The 6000-nt window shown below is 38.5% G+C and overlaps 1 non-coding gene across 1 annotated transcript; it reads right to left on the reverse strand.

The window, feature by feature from the left end:
* Positions 1 to 991: 991 nt before the first annotated feature.
* On the reverse strand, positions 992 to 1098 carry LOC114171465. Its single transcript, XR_003601515.1, has one exon. It is a non-coding gene; the product is annotated as a small nucleolar RNA R71 (small nucleolar RNA).
* Positions 1099 to 6000: the final 4902 nt, after the last annotated feature.

A 6000-nucleotide genomic window follows, 5' to 3' on the forward strand; every position in this document is an offset into this window, starting at 1 on the left:
GGAATCAATATTCAGGGAACTAATCTTATGAATTTTATATGCGAGGGATCGGTATAAATGATTTTTGAGTGTGCATCAATATTGGTATTTTCATATGTTATATATTATATTCATCTAGATTACAGACAAGGGAGATAGATGAAATTCAATCCCAGTTTCTTTTACTGAATTTTTATCTAATTTTCTACTTTTATTGTATTTGTTTATGCAAATTAGTTTAAACGTCAATGATCTATCAAATTAAAATTTCTGTATATATATGCTGATCGTGGGTTCGACACTCTTACTTCAAATCATTATACTACAGTTGACTTTTGGTACGCTTGCCAAGAGACCAACAAGTATTTTTGGCACCGTTGCCAGGGAACGGTGTTCTTTTGAAATTTTTAGTTATCTCATCCAGCTTTGTGTATATTTTTCTTTATTAGATAGCTTATTAAATTTTCCCTTTGTACTAATCCTTGCTTGAGTTGTTTGATTTATGCTCTTAAGAGGTCAGGTTCCTGAAGATCGATTAGCATTTGACCCGGAGATAGAAAAGACAGCTAGAAGGAACAGAGGCAAAAACAAGAAGAAGCAAGGAAAGACAAGGGAAGAATCTTCCTGTATTTCCATCACATCTCAATCAAAAAACATGGAGAATCAAAGACCAGCTCCAGCCAGAAAGACACTTGGAGACTATGCTATGCAACAAGGGCCAGGATATTTTTCTAGCATAGCAATACCACCCACCACCAAAACTTTGGAGATGAAGCCAGTTTTTCTCAGCTTGATCAGTTCTCATCAATTCACTGGAATGGATAATGAATTGATAGGAACCATGGGCTTTCAAGAAGGAGATCTTGAGCATGTATACATGCATTTGTTTCCTTTTTCTTTGGCAGGTAAAGCAAAGGAATGGCTTAAGTCACATCCAAATCAGAGTTTGAACAGCTGGAAGGATGTTGAGGAGAAATTCTTGAACATATTCTTTCCACCATCTCGCTACATCAAAGCCAAAGCTGATATTTCAACATTTAGGCAAGGACCAGATGAGCCATTCTGTGAAGCTTGGGAGCGGTTCAATTCCTTATTGAGGAAATGCCCAAATCACGGATTCGAAGATATTGCTCAGCTGAACATATTTTGTAATGGTCTGAGGCCTGATACCAAAATGATATTAGATACAACAGCAGGTGGAACAATGATGATTGTAGATGTGGAGCAAGCAACAAGAATCATTGAGGCATTAGCATCCACAGATCATCAAGCTCAGCATAACAGGCAAACTATTCAGAGGAAAGGAGTGCTTGATCTTAGTACTACAGATGCGACCTTAGCTTAGAATAAAATTCTGACTCAATAGATTGAAGCATTGATGAAGCAGATGTCTGAATTACCAGAGCAGTTGGAAGTTGTGCAAACTTCTACCAGTCAACAACCTTTGAGATGTGACTTTTGTGGAGGAGATCATCCAAATGGTCATTGTTCTTATCAGAGTAGCTCACAAGGAGAAGTTCAATATGTGAGCAACCAAGGAAGACCAGGAAATTTCTCCAACAATAACAACTTTTCACAGGGGTGGAGAAACAATCCAAATCAGAATTTTGGATGGAAGCAAGATGTTGGTCCTTCAAACAGACAACCTCCTTATCAACAACAACAACAACATTATCCTTCGGTGCATGATAGAACATCTAAACTGGAGGATACTTTAGAAAAGTTTATGCAAGCTTCTTTGACCAATCAGAAAAATACAGAAGCTTCAATCAGAAATCTCGAAACACAGGTTGGACAGTTGGCAAAACAATTATCAGATCAGCAAACAGGTTAATTTTCAGCCAACACACACACTAATCCCAAGGAGCATTGTAAATCTATTACCACCCGAAGTGGTAAAGTTGTGGGAAGAGGGATTCGAGACAACCTGGGTGTAGAGGAGGAGGTGTTGGAGGAAAAAGAGAGAGAATGAAAAAAATGAGTGTGAGGGAGAGGAAGAACAAAATAAAAGAGAGTTTGTAAATAAAAGAGAAGAAAAAGAAGAAAAAAAATAAAGGTGAGGAGAAAAAGAGGGAGAAGGGTGAGAAACAGGTACCTCAGTTGAAGGGCCTACCATACCCTCAAAATCCCTCCAAAAAAGACAAGGAAAGGCAGTTTGCAAGATTGATGGACATTTTCAAGCGACTGCAAATTAACATCCCCTTTGTGGAAGCTATGGAACAGATACGGACATATGCAAAATTCATGAAAGAGCTCCTAACAAGAAAGAGAAGATTTTCTGAAGAGACAGTGGAGCTGGAAGCAGGGTGCAGTGCTATAATTCAGAAATCATTACCTCAGAAATCAAAAGACCCTGGGAGCTTCACTATTCCAGTTACAATCGGAACATTACCAGTGGGAAAAGCATTGCTTGATCTGGGTGCCAGTATAAATTTGATGCCTTTGTCTATGCTACGGAGAATATGAGATCTGGAAGTGAGGCCTACATGGATGACGTTACAACTAGCTGACATATCCATGAAGTATCCCTATGGTGTGGCAGAGGATGTCTTAGTTAACGTTGACAAATTCATGTTCCCAGTTGATTTTGTTGTAATGGATATTGAGGAAGACACTGAAGTTCCTCTAATACTGGGAAGACCTTTCATGAAGACGGCCAAGGTCATTATTGACGTTGATGATGGCAAATTGAAGGTCAGGGTGCAAGATGATGAAGTCAACCTTAATGTATTTGAAGCAATGCAGCACCCGAAGGACAAGTAACAATGCTTTAGGATGGATGTGATAAATGAAATTTTTCTATCATCCAGGAAGCAATTGACAAAGGCAAGCCCATTGGAAAAAGCTTTGATTGGTGCTTGTGATGATCTGAAGGATGATGAAGAAAATAAAGTTGATGAATACTTAACACATTTGAATTCAACATTGAGAAATTGCAACAAGAAAATAGAACTGAAAGTCAGAAGCTGGAGCTAAAGGTATTACCTCCTCATTTAAAATATGTTTTTCTTGCAGATGGAGGTGACAAACCAGTGGTGATTAGTAGTACTTTAACGGCTTCTAAAGAGGAAAAGCTGATTTCAGTTCTTAAGGCCAATGATGGTGCAATAGGTTGGACTTTATTTGATCTTAAAGGAATTAGTCCATCCTACTGTATGCACAAAATTCATATGGAGCAAGACTACAAGCCTGTAGCACAGCCTCAACGGCGATTGAATCCAACCATGAAAGAGGTGGTCAAGAAAGAAGTAATGAAGTTACTTGATGCAAGTATGATCTATCCAATTTTCGACAGTACCTGGGTCAGCCTGGTCCAAGTAGTTCCAGGAAAGGGAGGTATGACTGTTATTTGTAATGATAAAAATAAATTAATTCCTACTAGAACAATCACAGGTTGGAGAATGTGTATAGATTATAGAAAATTAAATCAGGCCACTAGGAAAGATCATTTTCCTTTGCCTTTCATGGATCAAATGCTAGAAAGGTTAGCAGGGCAAGCATTCTATTGTTTTCTGGATGGATATTCTGGTTATAATCAAATTGCAGTGGATCTAGAAGACCAAGCAAAAACTGCTTTTATTTGTCCCTTTGGTGTGTTTGCTTACAGGAAAATGTCGTTTGGATTGTGTAACGCACCAGCAACTTTTCAACAATGCATGCTTGTAATTTTCTCGGACTTGGTGGAAAAATGCATAGAAGTCCTTATGGATGACTTCTCTATATTTGGGGCTTCATTTGATCAATGCTTGGAAAACTTAAACATCGTACTGAAGCGGTGTGTTGATACCAATCTGGTTTTGAATTAGGAAAAGTGCCATTTTATGGTAACTGAAGGTGTGGTGCTGGGCCACAAAATCTCTGCTAAAGGTATTGAAGTCGACAAAGCTAAAGTGGAGATCATTCAAAAGCTGCCACCACCCAAAAATGTGAAGGGTATCAAGAGTTTTCTAGGCCATGCTGGGTTCTACAAACGATTCATCAAAGATTTCTCCAGAATTGCCAAACCACTCAGCAATCTTCTCAACAAGGATACACCCTTTAATTTTGGTGTTGAATGTTTCCATGCATTTGAATTGTTAAAACAAAAATTGGTTTCAACTCCTGTGATAATTGCTCCTGATTGGAATTTAGGTTTTGAGTTAATATGTGATACAAGTGACTATGTGATGAGTTGCACCCCTCCTACCACTTAAACCCAACTCACTCAGATCATGCCATGTGGCAATCCTCCACTTATTAAATTAACCAATCAGATAAAGACATGTGTCATGATCTAGCAACTCAAAATTAAGCCAATAACATGTTGCCACGTCATCACCTTCAACCTCCCAAACCCTAGCCTCCATCTCCTTCCATCACCATGGCAGCCGCCGCTGCCATCTCCTCGCCGGCCACCACCAATCTGCAGTAGCGGTGGCGCCACCATCTTCCTCCATCTTCTTCGCAGTTCCGTCGCGCCTCCACACCACGGTCCTCCATTCGCACAGCTTCCATCTTCACCGCAGCAGCGCACACCACTTGGGCATCTTTGTCAGCTACCATTAGCACCACCACGCAGCAGTTCGCATCTCAATCGCAGCTACAGTAGTGTCGCCACCGTTCACGAACCATTCTGCGCAAGCCACCACGCCGGCCACTACCAACCTGCAACAACGATGCGCCACCTCCATCGCACCATCTCTGCAGCAGCCACGGCAACCATCGCGCCTTCGTCGCCGTAGAAGGAGGAGCCGCGCTGTCAGCCGTCATTGCGATCTCCATCTCCATTGCATCTGTAGAAACCCTAATTCTGGAGAGGGAAAATGCACTGCCACATGTCAGCATCTGATAGGACAGTCAAACTGGTCAACTCTGGTCAACTGGTCAAAGTCAGCAGTCAACTCTGGTCAAAACTGCAAATATGGTTAAATGAGAGGGGCAGAATTGGAAATTGGACAGGAATTAAGTTGCTAATTAATTAAATAAAAATAAAAGATTTTAGCAACTGACAGATAAAGCCCAAAGTCCAGTGGAAGCCTATATAAAGAGACTTAAGGGAGTAGAAGCGGAAGAACTTACAACTTACAACGGAGACAGCTAAAAACTCTCTGGTTTTGGCAGACACCGTCATCCATCACATCTCTCATTCTCTCTTTTCTTTTATTTTCTTTCCTTCATCATATTATCATGTATTCCATCAAAGCCATGGAGGGCTAAGCTTTTAGGGTTGATTCCACTGTAATTTCTTAACTGGATTCTGAGGTTAGATGAAATTATATGTTTTGTCATTTTGATTATTGTTGTGGTTTTTGTTTATCTATGTCCTTTGCTTCTTAATCGAATAGAAAATAATGATTTTAAATTTATATGCATGCTAATCATATGAGTTAAAAGGTTTTTAAATTAATTTGAGACTTTACTTTGATTTTGTTTAGAAACTTTCATTTGATTAAATAAGTTTTTGCCAATAATTGAGACTTTGATTTGTTTAGAGGTAATTACTTTAACTAAAATTAGTCAAGACTTTACTTTGATTAATTAAGTTTTCTATTTGGTAAAGAAACAAAGGAATAGACATGATTAGGCATAGTAAAATTAATTGAGACTGTACTTTGATTAAATTTACTATGGACAATCTAACAATTCTCACTTTTAATTGAGACTGTACTTTGATTAAAAGTGAGGATGCCAACAAATGAATTGAGTCTTTACATTGATTTATTTGTAAATCAACAACAATAATTAATTTAACAATAATCTCTAGATAACCAATGAAGAATCTTATTTAGAAAAAGCAGTGGAATTGACCTATTTACTATTATTGTGTTTACAATCTTCCGTGTCATTTTCTTTGCATATCAAAACCCCCTATTTTTATAATTGCTAGTTTTAATTGCATTTTTAAGAATCAAATATTTGAGATCAATTCCGTATTTGTTGTGAGATGACTCAGGGTTATCTTAACCCTAACTATTTTGTTCACTACTAACTGGCAATACTGAAGTTGCTAAAGTAGTGGTAATTTGATCGCCTAACGACAGC

Source organism: Vigna unguiculata, unplaced genomic scaffold (assembly GCF_004118075.2).
Source record: "Vigna unguiculata cultivar IT97K-499-35 unplaced genomic scaffold, ASM411807v1 contig_267, whole genome shotgun sequence".
Lineage (NCBI taxonomy): Eukaryota > Viridiplantae > Streptophyta > Magnoliopsida > Fabales > Fabaceae > Vigna > Vigna unguiculata.